This window comes from Leptonychotes weddellii, chromosome 11 (assembly GCF_054177405.1).
Source record: "Leptonychotes weddellii isolate Sample4059 chromosome 11, ASM5417740v2, whole genome shotgun sequence".
Lineage (NCBI taxonomy): Eukaryota > Metazoa > Chordata > Mammalia > Carnivora > Phocidae > Leptonychotes > Leptonychotes weddellii.
In genome coordinates this window covers 63,657,063-63,677,850 of record NC_138379.1, presented here as the reverse complement: position 1 = coordinate 63,677,850, position 20,788 = coordinate 63,657,063, and the positions used below count along the sequence as shown (strand labels likewise).

Below are 20,788 nucleotides of genomic sequence, written 5' to 3'. Positions count from 1 at the left end.
CAGAGTTATTTCTTCTGCCTTTTGCGCTTTGCAGAACTTTTTATATTCCATTAGGACAGTGCTTTTCCGCTGGATGATAATACTCTCTTTACAAGATGATTACCATGCCCAGCGGGAGATGGTTTCCTTAGGACAAAGTCATGTCTTATCCCCCTTCCATTGCTACTGTCCACCCAGTAGCCCCATGCCTGGCCAGACGTGGCGTCAGGCAATGCTTGCCGGGTGAATGACGTAGGCGTACCTAGAGCTGGGAGACTCCAATGAGTCTGTGCCTGCAAACTCTTCACACAACTCACAACAGCCCATTCACAACAAAAGATTTGTCCCCATATTCTGCCATCCAGCCAGCGCAATGCCTAAGTACACACTGACGGAGTAGGAAAACGGAAAGTAAATATTTCCAGAAAATTGGGTTCTCACGTGGCTCGGGTTTGTTTCTTAACTTAGGGACCCTGGACAAATCACTTCATCTCCCTGGAGCTCAGTTTCTCTGGTGTGTGAAATAGGGTTCACAGAGTCCATTATTCTAGCTTTCACAGAGTTTTGTGCAAATCATATGTCAACTGGACAATCATCAAAACAGCGTGCAAACAAACACATAGCACTGTCATCATTCAGCAGATTTGCTTAGAGATATCTCCTGCTAGCCAGCATAGAATTCCAACCTGTAGTTGCCCGACCTGGGAGGTGGCATAGTTTGTGGGAGGTACTATGTCTTCACAGTCTAAACTGGGGTAAGAGCAAAGACTTGGAGACTGCTGTAGATTTAAATCCCAGGTCCCCCATTTCCTAGCAGTGATCGGAGAGCAAGGTATATAACTTCGCTGAGCCTCATTTTCCCCATCTCTAATAGGGGATCACAGCACACACTCTGTGGGGTTGTTGTAGGGATTAAATGAGACTTATCTGTAGTATACCCAGTATAGATCCTGGCCGGTAATACAACTCAGTAAGTGGTGCTAGTAGTTGGTTTTATTAAAATCATTATTAACTCCTGAAGTAGATACACTTCCAGAGGTGACTCAGTCCCATCTGCAAACTTCATTCCTGGGGCGAAACAGGATGAACTGTGACGGGGCATTAGGAAGCAGTCATCTGTCCCCAGAGCAAGGCAGCGGCTGGCTGGAACACACCTGCCAGAAGAGGACATGTGTAAAAAGTACCTGAGAGTACACATGTGAAACATCTGCTGTGTGCCAGTCCCAGAAGGAGAACGAGGCAGGAAGGAGCAAGAGAGGCGAAGAAGCAGAGAAAGGTTCCATAAGGACTTGCCCAGGCAGAGCCATAAACAATGCCACCTGGGTGTGGGGTATTGGGAAACCACAGGAGAGGATTAAGTGGTTCTATCTGAGAACAGGAATTGGGCTGCAGTCCTTGGGACAGAGACAAGGAGCCAGAAGAAGACAAATTACCACTGCTCTGATGATGATCAAACTGCCACAGCTCTGACTGAGAGCCAGGTATTGAAGGGGGCCCCACCGCAAAGGGCTGTCGTTCATATACAGATCCTTACAAACCTGTGCAGGGGGAAATGTCAGAGTCCCCATCTTTTTATTTTTATTTATTTTTTAAGATACAATGTTGCCTAATTGGACATAATTAAAAAAAAAGATTTTATTTATTTATTTAAGAGAGAGAGCACGGCAGGGGGAACAGCAGAGGGAGAGGGAGAAGAAGGTTCCCTGCTGGGCAAGGAGCCCAATGCGGGGCTCGATCCCGGGACCCTGCCATCATGACCTGAGCCAAAGGCAGCCACTTAGCCAGCTGAGCCACCCAGGCGCCCCTCAGAGTCACCATCCAGTCAAACTGCCCGTTAGAAAGAAAACGTGAGCCACATGTATAATTAAAATTTTTTTTCTAATAGCCACATTTAAAACAAAGTAGTAATACAGGTGAAATTAATGTTAATGATACATATTTATATAATCCACTATATTCAAAATAGTATTTCAACAAGTAATCCATAGGGGTGCCTGGGTGGCTCAGTCATTAAGCGTCTGCCTTCGGCCCAGGTCATGATCCCAGGGTCCTGGGATCGAGTCCCACATCGGGCTCCCTGCTCAGTGGGGAGCCTGCTTCTCCCTCTCCTCCCCACTCGTGCTCTCTCTCCCTATCTCTGTCTCTCTCTCAAATAAATAAATAAAATCTTTAAAAAAAAAAAAACCCATGTAATCCATATAAAAAAGTACTAAAGACAACATTAGATTTCTTTTTTTCATACCAAGGCTTCAAACTCAGGTATGTATTCTCACTTAGAGCACCTGTCAATTTGCACAAGCCACACCTGGAGGGCTCCACAGTCACCTCAGGCACAGACCTAATTCCAAGGGAAAATGAATTCCATTCTCCTGAATTCCTAGGCTGTTAAGACCTTTTAAAAGCCCAAATTAGTAGAGCTAAAAAAGACCTTTAGAGATACTTGGAACGCAAGGGCCAGCGACCCATTCCTGACAGATTGCTCCTCAGTACTTTGGTTTGAATTGAAGCAGCTTCAAAACCCCATGGAAACCATCCTCCAATTCAACCTTCACTGAGGACCCACTTAGTGCTTGGCCTGTCCAGGTGAATCGTGATCCATGTTCTCTCCACTCTCCCACTCTAAGGGAAACTCTCACATGCTCACTTTTCCTCCCCATGCCCTCTCTGGCTCGGGTGAGCACCTGACTCCATGAACCATTCCATCCATCTCTGCAGTTACCTGGTATGAAAAAGCCCGCCCAACCAGGGACAGACCCCGGGGGACGAGCTGGGTCAATCAGCTCCTCCATCAGGAACACAGAGGCAGAATCGGCCAACTGATGGGGAGCAGCATCAGAGGAAGGCACACGTCAGCCGCAGAGCTACAATGATATGGGCTTTCCAGTCAATCCTTAGGCTTCTTTAATTTCCTCCTTGATCTGTTTCCCAGATTAGGCTTCCAAAAGCCATTTCATTTTAACAAAGCAATTCTCCAGATGAAAGAATTTTGAAAGTCTCCTATGGGAGGGTCTCCAGGTAACACTGGGTCCTGGAGCTCCCTTGGAACCTTCTAAAACCAACCACAGTTCTGGGCTCTTGAGGCACAGCTGTTGTGCTGTTTTCGGTTTTCCATGAGATTCCTGTATCTTTTATGGTCATGATGATTTTAAAAGAATCTCTTATGTGTCGAGGAAGCCTGAATGAGTCTAAACCTTTCAACAAAAAGGCCTACCGCAGAGATGGATGCTTTCACACACATTCAAGCAAAGCTCTTTTCCACCACTCCCCTCCACACTTTTTTGCACTCAGTCTCACGCCAACACTTAGCCTGACAGAGAAGTGATGGATTACTTTGGGTTGCATTCCCAAGTAATTATATTCTGAAAAAGACCTCATCACAGTGGCCTTCTGGGGACCCTTTTAGGCCTCGTATCATCTACAGTGATGGTTCTCAACTGTGACTGCGTATTGGCATCACCTGGGGCCCTTTTAAAATATGCTGATGCCCAGGCTCTCTCCCAGAGCTATGAAAACAGAGCCTCTGGGGGCAGGTCCCTGGACATCTGTACTTTTTTTAAAAACTCCCCAGGTCATTCTAATGTGTAGCTCTGATTGAGAAACACTGATATAGAGAATATGCCCTTATTCGGGCTTGGATTTCTGGCAGAGAAAAATCATATACTGTTCTTAATTATAAAAGAAATGCAAATTTTTTCAAGGATACATAAAAAGTGGGGAATGATGCAAAGTGAAAAGTAAATGTCACTCATCTGTAGAATTCCCAACAGTCCCACTCCCTAGAGGTAATTATTATAGGGTCTGGTGTGCCCCACCAAGAATTATCTGTGCCTATGCAAACATCTACATGTATATATGTACACACATGTATATATGCACATATGCTTTCATATATTTTTATGTGTGTATACATATATTTTTATGAATATGTTAATATATATACATATACACATATGCATGCATACACAAATGCACACATATCTTTTCTTCCTGTGGCTGGCTTTTTCCCTTACAAACGCATCTTGCTTATTAACCTAGAAACTGTTGATAAGGAAAAATAATGACAGGATTTGAGAGGGTAACTACTTTCCGTAATACAACAAATTATAAAGCTTAAGTAATTAAAACAACGTGATTTTGTTGGCAGAATAAATTATTTATTCGCATAGATTAAAAAATTTATGAAATAGTCAATGAAATTGACTTGGCATATGGGAAAATTGACATTTCAAGTCAGTGGGGAAAAGATAGACTATCCAACAAGGAGTACTAGGTTAATTGGCTATTTTTAAAGGTGGACTCCTATATCACAGGATATACAAATTCAAGACAAATAAAAGGTCTAAACAATAAAAGCAAATCCCTGAGCATATTAGAAGAAATAATTTTCTCCTGGAGTGGGAAAACTTTGCTAATATATGAAATCTAGAAGCCATAAAATAAAGGATAGACAGATTGCACTACATAAAATTAAAACTTCTCTAAAAAGAAAGACACAATAAAGAAAAGTAAAATAAAAACGAGTGAAGGAAGACAATATTTACAGCATGTATGAGAAGATTAATATCCAGACTATAAAAGAGTTTCACATAGCAATAAGAAAATGACAATCAACAGAGAGGCAAGCAAAGCTATAAACTGACAATTAACAGAGTAACAGACATGAACTATAAACGTATAAAAACACATTCAATCTCAATACTCAGAAAATGCAGATTAAAACAATGCTGACTCTTTTCACTCATCACGTCAGAGTGTTCTAAAGCATTGGTTAATATCAGGGGGTGGTGACTTTTTAAAATTAACATATAATGTATTATTTTTATCAGGGGTACAGGTCTGTGATTCATCAATCTTACACAATTCACAGCGTCAAGAGATGGTGACTTTTTGAAGAAATAGGTATCCTCACATTTTGGTAGAGGAATAAATGGAGAGAGCTTTTGAAATGGCAATTCGGCATATTCTCTAATATAAAATTCATGTGTCCGTTGAGCCAGCAATTTCACTTCTGAGTATCTATCCTACAGAATACAGCTGTAAAACAAGTGAACACAAAGATGTATATAATGGGCGCCTGGGTGGCTCAGTTGGTTAAGCAACTGTCTTCGGCTCAGGTCATGATCCTGGAGTCCCGGGATTGAGTCCCGCATCAGGCTCCCTGCTCAGTGAGGAGCCTGCTTCTCCCTCTGACCCTCCCCCCTCTCATGTACTCTCTCTCATTCTCGCTCTTGCAAATAAATAAATAAATCTTTAAAAAAAAAAAGATGTATATAATGCAGCATTCCTTGTAATGAAAGAAAAAAAGAAACATTTGAGTGCCTCTCAATGGTTAAATAAAATAAGGTGCAGTTACACTGTAAATCCTATGCAGCCATTTAAACAAATAAGGTGACTTGAACAGTCGATATGAAAAGTCATGATGATGATGTCAATTGTAGAAAGCCAGGTGCAAAACAATTTGTAAAGAGGATCCAATTTGTATAAGAAGGAAATACACACACGCACACTTCTAATCACACAGAGAAAGAGCTGGAAGGAATAGAAAGTTTTTCAGAGAGATTATTTCTAGGGAAAGAAGAAAGATTTCAGGCTTGGGAGGGTATGATGAGGCTTTGAAGGAAACATTCATTTAACATTATATATTTTTATGTTTTTTACATTTTTTACGATGCATGTTAATTTTGTCATTCTTTTGCAATAAAAAGAAGCAAGTTTTCTCACTTTTCATTTGTGCTCCTTAAATTGGGGGCTTATCATCCCTTCTTAAGTTTATTGTCCATTTGCATTTCTTTTCTTCTGAGCAGCCTATTCATGTACTTGGTCCAAGTTTACTTTTTTTTCTTATTGGATATACTACTTAAATTTTAGGAAATTTATATTTAGGAAAATATGTTCTGCTATGTTACACAGGTACTGCAAATACCTTTTCTGCCTGTCATTTGTATTTTGATGTCATTTATACTGTTTTCATCTACATGTTGCACATTTTCTGTATTTAAGTGTATAGTGTTTGGGTTTGGTACCATGCTTCAACCCAAACCTGACACCTTATACAAAAATTATCTTAAAACAGATTACGGGCTTAAATGTAAAACTATGAAGTTTTTAGAAAAAGATAGGATAAAGTCTTTGAGCACTAGGAGCAAGCAAAAGTTCTTATACTTTGCACTAAAAGAATAATCCACAAAAGGAAAAATCGATAAGTTCGATTTCATCAAAATTAAAAACTTTTGCTCTGTGAAAAATCCTATTTACAGAGAAGGAGGAAATATTTGTAAACTGCACATCTGAAAAAGGACATGTCTCTGGAATATATAAAGAACTCACAAAACTCAGCAGTAAAAAAAACAATCCAATTAGAAGATGAACAAAAAACATTGATAGACATTTCACTGACGAAGATACACAGATGGCAAATAAGCCCATGAAAAGATGTTCAACACCATTACCCATTAGAGAATGCAAATTAAAATCACAATGAGATATCATTACCGACCTATTAGAGTGGCTTAAACATAGTGCTAACCCCAAATGCTGATGGAGATGCAGAAAAACTCCATTACTCATACATTGCCGGTGGTAATGCAAAAGGTTATGGCCACTCTAGAAAATAATTTGGCAGTTAATTTTCACACTAGAAATGGACTTACTCATAAGACCCAGGTACTACACTCTCAGGCATTTATCCCAGAGAAATGACAATTTACATTCACCCAGAAACTTGCACACAAATGCTCACAGCAGCTTATGTGTTAATAGCCCCAAGCTGGAAACTACCCTAATGTCCTCCGGTGGGTGAATAATTCAACAAACCGTGGTACATCCGTACTGTGGAATACTACTCAGCAATAAAAAAGAACCAACTATTGATACATGCAACAACCTGGATGGGTCTCAGGGACATTATGCTGAGTGGAAAAAGTCAATCTCATGCATGTAAATACTGCATGATTCCAGGGCGCCTGGGTGGCTCAGTTGGCTAAGCGGCCACCTTCAGCTCAGCTCATGATCCTAGGGTCCTGGGATGGAGCGTCCGGTTTTCTGCTCAGTGGGGAGCCTGCTCCTCCCTCTCCCTTTGCCCCTCCCCCACTCGTGCTCACACACTCTCTCTCTCTCAAATACATAAACAAAAAATCTTTAAATACTGCATGGTTCTATTTATATAATGCTCCTGAAATAAAATTACAGAGATGGACAACAGACTAATGGTTTCAAAGGGCTAGGGATGGGAGGTGGATTCAAAGGGGTTGTAGAAGAGAGCTTTGTGGTAATGGTACAGATCTTTGATCATGGTGGTAGTTACATGAAGTTAACATGACAAAAATTACATATAATTATATACATGCACACAAATGAGTACATGCATAACTGATAAAATCTATGATAAAAATCTAACTGATAAAGTCTCTGGATTGTGCTGATATCAGTTACCTAGTTTTGATATTATGCTATAGTTATGCAAAATGTTAACACTGGCTGGGGGCGGGGGGGGGGGGGAGGGGGAGAAGGGGATGGGCGGGGTGGCGGGCTGGGCCAAACAGGCACACACTCACAAATCAATAAATATTTCATAATCCAAGTTTTTAAAAAACACACAATTCAGCTATTCTTTAACAGAATGTTTGCATTATTCTTTGTTTAAAAAATCCACATGACTGGACAACCATAAATTTCATGAGACAAGTCTGCCTAATGTCAGTGCATTAGGTTAAAGTTTTAGTAACTCTTATTCACAAAGTATAAATAAAAAAAGAGAACCTAACACTCAGATTTTGCTCTCAAGAATCATGTTATCCCTCACCCTGACTGTCCTACCAAAGTTGTGGCATCTATAAATGGGTAACCTTAAGATTTCTGGAGCATGCTCGGTTCAGGATCCCAGCATAAGTCATCCAACTTAAATTTGTCCTTAAATAGAATTTTAAAAATGATAATAGTTAAAATGTATTGAACACTGTGAGCACTGAACAACTCAACTACCTATTACACAGTAGAAGGTATGAAGAGGACTCACAAGAAATGAGAAAATGTGGTCTTGGTTCATACTGCACACTTAAAGGAGAAAAAAATGCATACTTATGCTTTTTAAGTCCTTGGAAGTTTATCTGGGGGACGATAAGGATAAAATGGTCGGGGCGCCTGGGTGGCTCAGTCGGTTAAGTGTCTTGCCTTGGGGTCAGGTCATGATCTCAGGGTCCTGGGATAGAGTCCCATGTCAAGCTCCCTGCTCAGTGGGGAGTCTGCTTCTCGCTCTGCCCCTCCCCCTACTTGTTCTCTCTCTTTCTTTCTCTCTCTCTCAAATAGATAAATAAAATCTTTTTTAAAAAAACAAGAAGAATGGTGGTAGAATATTCCAAATATAGATTCTCAGTCTGATTTGAGTATTTACTGAATACTTACCCTGGGCGCCTGTTGTGCGACTGACAGACCGACGCTCGGGGCTTACCAAGGCTTGTGGGACTTGTCACCTGCTGCTAACTCAGCACACCGTTAGGTACCGCGCTAAGCATTCTGTAGACATCATCGCATTTAATCTTCATGAGAACTTTGTGAGATGGTATTATTATCCAGGTTTTAGATGGAGAAACTGAGAACAGAGTGTCAAGATGCTTTCCGAGGTCAGCCAACTAGAAAATGTCAGAATCCAGATTGGAATCCAGGTCATCTGATATCAAAATCCATGCTTTAACCACTCATCCATGTGTCTTCCCCAAGCTTCCTGTTTTAATTCCTTTTTGCTGGTCTTTTCTAGGGGTCTCAGTGGCTTTCCACCAGACATCAGGATTGGGCATTTCCTTGACTTCTTATTGTTCTCTTCTGTCCCCTTCCCCGCACTCCCAGAGCCCACGCGGAGGATGAAGCGGAGCCCAAAGAGCAGGTAGTGATCTTCCAGCAGAGCTTTGGACAGTGATGGAAGGAGAAGGTGAGAGAAGTGTGTGTGGGCACATGCCCGTGTGTGTGTGTGTGTGTGTGTCTAAGAGAATTGTTTTTCACTGATTTAGTTACAACAGTACATCTAGTTGGTAAAGTAGAGTCTCTTCCTCAGGCCTTTAACTAAGACATTTTCTCCTTTGTGATCTGAGGCCAGAGACTATGTGCAAAGAATTGTCTGGATAGACCCCTCTACTCCTCCACACTCCCTTGGGGGCTCCATCCAGGCTGGCTTCTGCAGAAGCAAGATCGCCAGCTTGTTCCAGTTACCTTTTGCTGCGAGACAACCACCTCTGAACTTAGATGATATAAATTTGTATTTCTTCAGGTTCTGTGGTTTGACGAGCTGAGCTGAGCAGTTCCCAGTCAGGGTCCTTCCTAAGCTGCACTTTGCTAGTGGCCAGGTCTGGACTCATCTGAAAGGCTTCATTCCTGGAGCCTCAATTCAAATGGCTGGAAAATCTGGGGCTGGTTGGCCTTCTCTCCGTGTAGCCTATCCACCTAGCTGGCTTTCTCGAAGCATGGTAGTCTCCGAGGAATTAGCAGGCAATCACTGGGGCTGGCTCGTACCCACTTGTAAGAGCCAATTCTGTGTCTTTCTTTCCAACCCTGCATTCAGTGCTATCACTTTGGTAGCCTGAAATCAGCCATGGTGGGAGTACTTATTCCATGAAAACTGCCAAATGCTACATACCAGACATCCCCCCACCCCCACCCCCCAGGAGCCAGGTGGCCAGCACGTGACTTTACACAATGTTGGCTTCCCCCAGAGTGAGTAAGCCAAGAACCCCCAGCAGGAAGCTGCAAAGCTTCTTAGAACCTAGCCATGGATATCCCCAATGTCACTTTCTTCTTATTTTATTCGCCTAACAATTCCAAGAGGCTAGCTGTGATTCAACAGGAGAATTACCCTCCATGTCCCATGGAAGGGTTGCAAAGCAATTGTACAGCGTAGGACCAGGCACAGAGTTGGTGTTCAATAAAGGCTCAATGAATAGATGAATGAGTAAAGTCACTTACACACTGCATGGCACTTAATCTGCATGTCCTTAAGTCACCCTAAAAGGACAAAGTCTTCCAGGAAGTTTTGCTTCAACAGCAGAGAGGCCGATGATTCTGAAGTCCCCAACAAACCGAAATTGGAAATTTTCTAGATACAGATCTACTTACACTCTGTCTACAGGTATTCACAAACCTGTTTGCACAAGCCCTCGCTGCTATGTGCTCAACTAGTACTAGACACATGACAACTGCAGAATGCTTGTTTTATAGAGGTTTTTATGCTACTGAGGTTTGCTTTGCCTCCCTAAGTAAACTGCAAATTCTTTTAAGAGAGTTCTCGTGTATTTCTTTGCCATTCCTTCTTTCTACTGTGCCCAAAGTGGACAATTATAGACACACACACACACGGATACTTCCAAGATACATGATAGTTAGAGATTATAAGCCTTAAAAGGAACGGAAAGAAGGAAAGAACTAAAAATTCTTAATTGCTAGGTTTCAGAGTCTGCTGTGTTTCACAGCCTTCCCATTTAACTGTTCCGTTCACCTAGCGACGCTGGATTATTACCTCCATTCCATTTTACAGGTGAGGAAAATGAGTCTCAAGAAGCCTTACCTATTTGGTCAAGGCCACATTAAGAAGAGGAGCTGGGATTCAACTGTAGACCTGCATAGTTCCAAGGCGTGAGCTTGACGTATTCCTCGGGCCCTCTTCCCACTGCGATATACATCCCTCAACTTCCCCCATTCCCTCTGCCTCCCTCCTTGAAGTATCTACAAAAGTCACAAAAATGCTGATACTTCTAAACCCCAGATAGAGGAATAAGTGTTTCAAGTTCTGCTCTTGTACAACATGTCCTTTAAAAGCTTGGAAACATAAGAAGTTTAAAGTGTCTTCTACTGGGCCGGAGTGAGCCTGGTAGCAGGGAGGTCAGCTAAGAAGCTACCATAATAACTCAGGGAAAGGGTGTTGGGGGGTTGGACCAAGGTAGTGGTGGTTAGAGGAAGAGATGTGAACATTTTCGAGGGATAGTAAGGAGGCCGAATCACCAGATTAGTGATGGATTGGATTGTGCGGGTGCTGATCGACTACAGCAGAATCATGCTGGCTGCACTGGAAAGGTGAGGAGAGAGGGAAAGCCTGGATGGGAGGCTTCCATATTCCCCGAAGGAGGTGATCCTGGCTTAAACGAGGAAAATAGCCATGGAGGTGGAAGAATGGATGGCTCTGAGAGGTAGCATGGAAGCAGAATCTGCCGGATGTGTTGGCAAACTAGATGTGGGCATGCGAGGATGAAGGAGGGGTCAAAGATGAAGTTCAGAAATCTGTCATGGAAAACCAGGTGCTTTTTGCTGAGCTAGGGGAGCAGATTTCAGGTAAGGATAATTCTAGACATGCCAAGTTGGAGGTGAACATGCAAGCCAGTAGGCAATTGTATTTAAAACAAAACAAGCATCTCTTATTGAAATGAGATTCTTTGCTCCCTTCAAAGGTTATGGACGAACGCACAAAATACCCTGTGTGGCAGGGTTCCGTGTCAAGGAATAAAGGGGCTCCGTAATTCTCAATGTCTTCCCTCCATAGTGGTTCAACCCTCTCTCCAAAAGCCATCTATCACCCTGCAGGTGCCTCCATCATAACCAAGATGTGTTTATTGAGACTTCCAGAGCTAATAAGAGCTGTATGATTCAATCAGTGACAGAGCCTCCTATCACTCATCGAAAGTGTTGCAGGGAGCTTCGAAGAAGTCCCTAGGACCACAGGTCTACCTGCACATGCACACCCCAATGCTCATGCTCCGTCCCTGCAACCTCGTCTGGCCAGGCGCTGAGACGTGTTCGGATAGTTCTGCCCCCCACCGCAGCGCAGCCGTTGTTTACACAAGGTCCCTGCCTGTTACAACAGGGAGCCGGGCCCCTTCGTCTCCTGCTGTACTCTGGCAACTGAAGGCTCTCCAGACAGCTGCCGCTTTCCGGCACATCAGCTTTTATCACGGGACCCTAGGAGGGTTCTACCCCAAACACAAAGCCAGTTGTCAGGATGGCAAAGCAGCCAGGCCGGCCCCCACCCAGAGGAGACCACCCGTTGCTGCTTCACCAACGTGCTGGTTATGCAACAGGAACCCGAAACCAACCCCGGATTCGATTTCCATGCCCACCGTGAGAACCTGCTACTGCAGCTCGGAGCTGAGTGGGGTTCTGCTCGCCCAGCTCAGAGCCTACCAGCCCCCCAGGTGGACACTGGGCTGGCCGGGACCCAGCCCTCCTCCTCACCCGCTGTGTCCCTTGCCCTGACTCCCTCTCTACCCAGAGGTGCCCCCCCAAGGTCCCCCTCAAATCAAGCTTTCCTGCATGGAAACCCACAAAATCAGAGCTTCCTTACCTGAGAGAAGGTCCTGGGGACCAGCAGGAGAAAAAAACACCAAGTTCTAACAGAAGTGGCAGGGACTTACGGGGCCAATCTGTTGGTTTTAAAAGAAGAAAGGTGACTTCATCCCCTGGTGCCGTGGAGTTTAAAAGAGCAACGAGTGCTCCCTGGCTGAGCCAACTCTGTCTCATCAGGGATGACTCCATCCAAATTATGCAGCCACTGCCCAGACATGCTCAGCCTTCAGAAGGTAAATTGCTGGAATCCGGCCAGCCCTGTCGTTTTCAAAGAGCTTCCGAAGGTCCTGAACACCAATCACCTTAACTGGCACCAGAGATAGGGAGACAAGCACTTATTTTCCCCGAGTCATATCATTACCTCCCGAGACTCCAGCTGTCTGAAAAATAGCATTCTAGGGAAGGAAAACAGATATTTAAACTTCTGAGAGTCAAAATTCTTGGGGAAGGAGAAGAGACAAAGGACAGGGAAGAAACAAAGAGATTTCAGCCGGGAGGAGGGGTGGTGAGCAGCTGGGACGATGACCTTGCTAAGAGGTTTTCAGAGCTGGTGGATTTGTAAGCACATAAAGGTGACAAAGAAGTGACAGTCTGGACGTTGCAGAGGGGAAAGTATGCAGTTAAGCAGAGGGATGAGTCACTGTATGGAAAGAAAGCGTGGCAGCCTTTCTAAAGAAGGCAACCAGTTTCTATTGACTTTTTATTGAGTATGGTACCGCTCAACCAATTCCGGGGCAATTGTAACATAAATAGTCAGCTCAAAATATGCCCACATTCCACCAAGAATGTTGGGGAAAACAGACGTTTAAGGAAGGAATTTTCTCTTTTGTATGCTAAACGTGAGGCTGGAGCAATTGGATTTGTAATGTGGGATTCAAGGTCACGTCCAGCTACCGAGTAGGCCAGCCACCTCTCCTGATGCCATGTCCCCAAGCTAAACTTTGGGCAGGATTTCTGGCTGTGATGCCAGGGCAAGGAATGGCAATGGGTGTGACCTGTGTTGGAAGTGGGGCAGAGGGTCGAGCTTAGCAGCCTACTACACTTTCTCTCTCACGCCTCTACTTCAGAGGAGCGTAAGGTGACTTTGGGTCACTAGGCATGTGTCCAATATCTTGCTGAGCTATTCTGAGGCTTTGGGGATCTTCTTGTGTTAAGTTCCACTCCCAGGAGGGTAAAACAAGAAAAAAATCTCTTTCTGTTTAGATAGAGGTATTCAGGTCCAATATTAGCAAGGGGTTTTTGAACTCAGAGATTGGAGAAATGTCAACAAAGCTTGTAAAAGGACTTTGCAAGTCTTCTAGTCAGAGCGTCAATAACGACAGAATAGAAGAGCAGATTTTATCAATGGTAAGATCAAAAAGGGGCAGGAGCCGTTTTTATTCAGTTCATCATAGTATCCTCCAAGCCTAGCACACAGAATAGCACACAGTAGGTATTCAGTAGATTGAGTAAATGGTATCAGACAGCCCCTCTCTGTTCCAGATTTCTGGAACTCTTAAAGTCACCAACTGCAGAGAGCATGAGCCAGTGGGTCTTAAGAAATGCCTCAGCCCCTAGGTTCATTGCCAAAGTTAGAATAGAGCAAAGAAAGCCAACTTCTGGACCCAGTAGCCTCTTTTGTCTGTTCCCCTGTACATCAGCTAGATTCTAGAGTCTTTTTCCAGGGCCAGGACTCCATCTTACAGGTGATCTGCCAATTAGCCTCAATTGTCTTTTGTTCTCAACATTCTATCATAAAATTTCCAAACATAGTTTCTTCAGTTGACATTTTCCTATATTTGCTTTATCATATATTGATTCTCTATCCATCCAGCAACTCATAAAATTTGTATGGCATTCTCAAGTAAGTTGTAGATATTGATACATGCCCTCCAAATACTTCAATATTATTAACAAAATTTCACTATTTCTTTACAATTCCAATATTCGCTTACAATTTCTTTTCAGATAAAATTCACATACAATGAAATGAAAAAATCACCAGCATACCATTTGATGAGTTCCTATAAATACATACACCTGTGCAATGCAAACCCCTATCAAGGTACAGAACATAATCATCACCCTAGAAAGTTTCCCCATATCCCTTCCCAGCAAACTCCTGGTTCAACATTCCTAGAGGGAATGAATCTGATTTTTTCACCATAAATCAGTTTTGCTTATTCTGGTACTTCATATAAATAGAATCATAAAATTTGTATTCCTTTGTGGAAACTTTTGTTCCACAGGAGGTTTTTAGGATTCACACATCCATGTTGTCGTTTAGATCAGTAGTTGGTTTCTTTTCATTGATGAGTAGTTTTTTCCTGTATGAATATGCCACAGTTTGTTTATCCAGTCTTCTATTGATGGACACCTGATCTTCCAGTCTATGATGAATAAAGCTAATATGAACCTTTTCAGACACATCCCTTAGTGGACGGACATGTGTTTTCAGAACCCTTGAGTAAATATCTAGGAGTGGAATGGGTGTCTTAGAGGAGGTGTGTATTTAATTTATAAGAAACTATATAATTTATAAGAATTTACATCTTTTCCAATGTTCTCATACCATTTTCCTCTCCTGCCAACAATGTATAAGAGTTTTAGTTGCTTCACCAAATGTTCTGACAACATTTGGTGTTGTCAACGTAACTTAAGCCATGCTGGTGAATGTGGTGTGTTACCTCACTGTGGTTCTAACTTCTATCTCCTTGATGACTAAAGCTGTTAAATGTTTTTTCTTTTTTTTTATGTGCTTATGGGCCATTCTTTTACCAACTTTTGTGAACTCTCTGTTCAAATCTTGTAGCCAGTTTTATAAATTGAGTTGTTGGTCATTTTAGTATGGAGGTTTAGGAGTTTTTAATATATCCAGGATACCAATTTTTTGTCAGAGACATTTCTCAAATATTTTCTCCTGCCCTCTGGCCTGCATAGGCAAGACATTCTCTTAATGATGTTTCTTCTGATGAACAGGGATTCCATTTTGACTAAGTTTATTTATTTTTTCTTTTTTGGTTTTGGTCTTCCCCCAAGGCATGAAGATATTCTTCTATGTTTTCTTCTAGAAATTTTATAGTTTTAGCCCTTATATTTAGGCCCACAGTCCATAATAACTTGATTTTTGTGGGTGGTATGAATTCAGGCAAGGTTGATTTGTTTCCATGTGCATATGGAGTTATTTCAACACCGTTTGTTGAAAGCCTTTCCTTTCCCAATCGAGTTGCTCTGAAAACTTTGTCAAAAATGAAATAAATATGTAAGTGTGGGTCTATATCTGTCTGGGCTCTTTATTCTGTCCTACCATTCTGTTGATCCTTGTGTCAATACCCACACTGTTTTGTTTAGGGTAAGTCTTGAAGTCAAGTGGTGAAGTAACTTTTCCTTCTTTTTTCAAGAGTGCTTTGAATATTCTAAGTTCTGTGCATTTCTACAGAAATTTTAGTATCAGTTTGTCAATTTTGACTAAAAAGCATCATAGGATTAGGATTAGGATTGTGCTGAATCCATAGATCAGTTTGGTGATTAACATCTTAACAACGCTGAGTCTTCCAACCCATTAACTTGGCATAGCTCCCCATTTATTTCTATCTTTGATTTTCTCACAGCATTGTTTTGTTGATTTTCTCTTTGTCATTGATTTTCACAGTTTGACTATGGTTTGCCTGTTTTTATTTTTTTGTTGTTGTGCTTTTTTAAAAATATAAATCTTACTTGGTGTTTATTGGGGTTTTAAAGTCCATAAATATATGTCTTTTACCAAATTTATGAACTTTTCACCCATTATTTATTCAAATACTTTTCTGAGTCATTTTCTCTCTCTCTCCCCTCCTTCTAGGACTCCAAGTATATGTATATTAGATCTTTTGATTCTGTTACAAAGATCTATGAGCCTCTGCACATGTATTATTAAATCTTTATTTCTCAGTTTGGATCATTTTTGTTGATCTGTCTTCTAGTTCATTGACTTTTTCTTCTTTTATCTCCCTGTGCTTTTAAAAACATCCATTACATTTTTATTTAAAGATATTTATTTTCCAGTTCTTATATTTTCATTTGGTACTTTTTTATAGTTTCTTTTTTTATTATGTTCAATTAGCCAACATATAATACATCAGTAGCTTTTGATGTAGTGTTCAACGATTTATCAGCGCGTGTAACACCCAGTGCTCATCACCACATGTGCCTTTTTTATAGTTTCTATCTATCTGCTAAGATTTTCGATACTTTCATTTATTACGAACGTATTTTCCTCCATATACTTGAGCATAGTTGTAGTAACTTCCTTAAAGTTCTTGTCTACTAACTCCATCAATCTAGGTCATCTCAGAGTAGGTCTCTGCCAATGATCTTTTCTCTTTAAAATGAGTCATGTTTTCCTGTTTTGTTGTATGTTGAATAATTTTGGAGTGTATCCTGGTCGTTATGAATGATATGTTGCAGAAATTCTGGATTCTGTTCTGCTCTTCTGAAGAGTATTGACTTTTTTTTTTTTATGCAGGCCTTTAAAGTGGTTGAACTCAAATTGCAAGACCTTATCTCCCCATGTAGAAGTTCAGGTCAGCTCTTTCAGCTAGAGCTGGGATTTTTAAAAATCTGCCTCTTGCCTATGAGGTTCAAGGGTCAGCCAGAGATCTGAGTAGAGTTTATCTATTGAGCTAGAGGGCTTCCCTTCTGCTCAGCATATTTATAGATAGGGCTCTGTTCTTAAGCTAAAAGCTATAAATCAGGAAACTCATCCCATGTCTGTCTCTTTGTCAGTGGTTCAGTCTCCTCTGGTTTCTGTCAGGTTTTGTTCTCTCTCCAGTACCTTCTACTGATTGTTCTTATATTTCGTCCAGAGTTTATAGTTATTATCTCCAATAGGAACTACTTGGCCATACCAGAAGGCTTCAGTTATCTTTTGAGTCATCTAGTTTACCCTCAACATGATAATTCGTAGCTCTTTCTTGGGATACTAAATATGTTTCATTTCAAGCACCACCTCAGATTGATTGGTAATGTTGAAAAGTTCTGCTGAGCTTCAGCAGAAAAGCATGACGTAATCAACAAGCAATGTCTGCCTTCGACATAGGAGGGAAAGTGTAAGCCCAATCTTTGTCATTTCTGATACAGTTATTTACAAAACAATGCATGATACTCAGCAGTTTGTGCCTACTAGAACATTTCCCTGAAGTCAGAGTACCGTATTTGTTTGTCTGATGGTTAACCTTCTTTGTTAGATGTAAACTTCATGAGCGCAGGAATTGTGTTTGTGAAAGTCACTCTCCTATGCCCAGTGTCTATCATGTGAGATGGCAGGCTCTCAATAAATATTTGGTGAGTGAATGAGAATCCAGTTTAATGTTTGTTTTAGTTTTACTTTTCAAAATTATATAATCAATGTGAAGAAGGGAATAGAGAACACAGATTAGCAGAAATAAAATAAATCAAATCACCTCATTTCCCCCCCCAGACATAATCATTATTACAATTTTTTTTTCACATAGCTTTTTGTTACTCTTTAAATTTTTATTCTCAACCTTGGGTGCATATTAGAATTATCTGAGCATATTTGAAAAGTCTGTTCATGCCACACCCCAGGCCAATTTATTCACACTCTCAGGGACTGACCTTGGCATAAGCATTTTTTTTTAATTCCGGAGATGATGCCAATGTACAGTCGGAGGACCTAAAGATGTCCCAGCCAGTGCTATCAGAGGTCTTGCAGATGTTATTTTCTGTCTCCTAGATGACACGGTCCTTGCCTTCCAGTAGAGTTCAGAGAAGGCAGGACTTGAAGCCATTCAACATGAAACAGTTAGAAATCAAAAGGACACCAAACGTACCTAGCCAAGAGCCAAGCTGCCGAGAAACTCAAGTTAAGTATGCCAGGAGCGACACACCTGAGTGCAACCAAAGGTGGAGTCATCTGTACTTCTTGCTGCCAGTTACACTGAGGGAGCCTTCTCCTTCTAGAAAGGTTTGGGGAAAGGGGCACAGTGATATGTTAGAATGATAGGGGAGGCTGATGCCGCCCCTCCCTTCTTTGAAAATTTCTGCTTTATAGAATCCTAAGTCCCCAGGCTCCTGGCCTCTGCCCTCTCTTTTGGGAATGCTATTTTAATTCTTTACCTGACTTCAGAATTCGAGAAGACCACCTTCCACCAGAAGATCTTCTATAGCAATGTGTATCGCTGGTCCAGTTGTCCTACCTGTCCAGTGTGGAACCCAGGTGAGCTGGGGATTAACATCTCTCACCACCCTATTTCTCCAGCTACCCAGGGGAACTGATCAGAAACAAAGCATAGAGCCTCGTTTTTGACCAAGGCGGCAGACAGAAGTTCCCAGGAGATTGTGAAGTACCTATTCTTAGGCCCCACCCAAGAACGATTAACACAGAACATCTAGGTGCCCTAGCATGGGTATTTTTGTCAAGGCATCCCAGGAAATTGGGATATGACTCAGGGTGACCAATACCAGGGAAGCAACTTGGTGGTCCTTTCCTGTGGGTTGGGAGTAGGTTTGAAATCTCCCTTCCTACTACTCTGGAGGCAGCCTAGAGGAAAGTACCAGAAACTTAGGTTAAATAGGCTAGGGTTTGACTCCCTGCTTTGCCATTTACTAGCTATGTGACACGGACTAAGTTACTGAACATGTCTGACATTGCGTTTAGTTAAACGGTAAAAGAGGTGAAGTGATAGAGTCTACCAGTAAGACTCTATGAGACACCATATATAAAGTATCTGTACCTAATAAACATCCACTCCCTTCCCTCCCTACACCCCTCACCATCACCCTACCTTAGCATTGCAATAGGAGCCACGGGCAAGCTCTGGCTTAGTTTCGTGCTATTTCTCCTTGATCTGACCATGACCATGATGTCAGTCTGGATTTGCAGCCCTGGTCCCTGGGTCTGGCATTCTGATCCCAGCTTCTGAACTTGATCTGGCTCTTCTTTCCTGCCTTGCAGGTTCCGGGCCCAGTTTCCATCACCTGTTTCTGTTGCTCAGCAATAAGCCCCAAAGGGATGGTTTCTAAAAGTAACTGGCCCCATGTTGCTCCAGCTGAGTTTTAGCACCAGGAGGGGGTGGGGCTAATTTTAGACTTGTCCTGGATTAACATCTGAGAAAAGGCGAGGCCAGGCAAGTCCAACCTGCCCCTTAGTATCTGGGTTGGACTTTACAGAGAAAGGTTGGGGAGATTTTGCCCCAGACTTTGTGTACCTGTATCATCCCAGGCACCTTATTTGGAAGTATCTTAAACCATTTGCCTCAAAATCTATTTGGATTTGTGCCTCAGGTGCTGTGCTGAGTGGGAGTAACCACAATGTAAACCAGGGTTTTTCATATGTTAATATTTGTACCGAGGGGCGCCTACGTGGCTCAGTCGTTAAGTGCCTGCCTTCGGCTCAGGTCATGATCCCGGGGTCCTGGGATGGAGCCCCGCATCGGGCTCCCTGCTCAGCGGGAAGCCTGCTTCTCCCTCTCCCACTCCCCCTGCTTGTGTTCCTGCTCTCGCTGTGTCTTTCTCTGTCAACTAAATAAATAAAATCTTTAAAAATATATATTTGTACTGAGCTAGGATGGATTATTAGCTCGGTTTACCTCAGGGACAGGATCAGACAGGTGTGAGCAGGGCCCCAGGCCTGAGATCCTGCAGGAAAGAGGCTCATGAAAAAATAGAAAAGGTTATTGATGTATTTGTGTTTTAGAGAAACTGAGAGAGAAATGAGATGGAGCGGTGCAGGGATAGCCTGGTTGAGAAAAGGAGGGATGGCATGGAAGCTTCCAGAACAGGCCTGGCCCACAGTAGACGCTTAATGACCGCTTGTTGCCTGAGTGTGGAATGAGAGGCTTCTAAGGTCGGGAAGAGATGCTTTGAGGAGGACCCATGAGTATCTTGTGCTTTGGAAGGAAGGGCAATTAACTTTGGGTGTACAAGTGTTGTCCAGGGGACCCACAGCATCTGGAGGGATGGGTATCCTCTGGGTCAAGGAAAAGCGAGAGGGAAATGAGCTCTTCTGTGATCAGGACTATAGACTAACAACAAAGAAGGGTTGACACCACACCCCCCTCCCCATGAAGAGATACCCACCATTCTACCACTTAATGCTGTATGATCTCGTGCAAGTTATTTCATTACTCTGAGCCAGTTTCCCCACCTGTTTATTCAACATTCACCAACAGTTTATTGAGCATCTACCACATGTGCCAGCCCCTTGGATACTGTAGCAAACAGACAAGCTTCTTGCTCTTAACAATTCGGTGGGGAGGCCGACTGGAGAAAAGGACACTCATGAAGACAGATGGTGCTACGGGCTATAAAGCACGCCCACAGGATGACATCATGGAGGATAATCTGGATAGGGAAAGCTTCTGCAAGGAGGTGTCATTGGAACTAAAGAGGGAGCCAGTTCTGAAGAACATTCTCAGCAGAGGGAACAGCAAGGGCAAAGAGCCCCAAACAGCAAAGAGCTTGATCAGTCTGAAGAACAGAAAGGAAGCCAGTGTGGACAGAGGACCGTGAA

At 42.4% G+C, this 20,788-nt stretch overlaps 1 protein-coding gene and 1 long non-coding RNA gene across 5 annotated transcripts in view; both read right to left on the bottom strand.

Moving 5' to 3' along the window:
* Positions 1–12,490, bottom strand: part of AMOTL1 (angiomotin like 1) — a 125,149-nt gene extending 112,659 nt beyond the window's left edge. Inside the window, exons 1-2 of one of the 4 annotated variants that reach the window (XM_081799040.1) lie at positions 12,296–12,490; positions 8,380–8,606 (exon numbers count right to left, since the gene is read on the bottom strand). The gene's annotated coding sequence lies outside the window, so the exon portion shown is untranslated. The remainder of the gene's footprint in view (positions 1–8,379; positions 8,607–12,295) is intronic. The other 3 variants (XM_081799042.1, XM_081799039.1, XM_081799041.1) reach the window with 3 other exon arrangements.
* A 5,275-nt stretch (positions 12,491–17,765) lies between these two features.
* Positions 17,766–19,616, bottom strand: LOC145716065 (uncharacterized). Its single transcript, XR_014138395.1, has 2 exons — positions 19,062–19,616; positions 17,766–18,233 (listed from the first exon to the last, which is right to left on the bottom strand). It is a non-coding gene; the product is annotated as an uncharacterized LOC145716065 (long non-coding RNA).
* Positions 19,617–20,788: the final 1,172 nt, after the last annotated feature.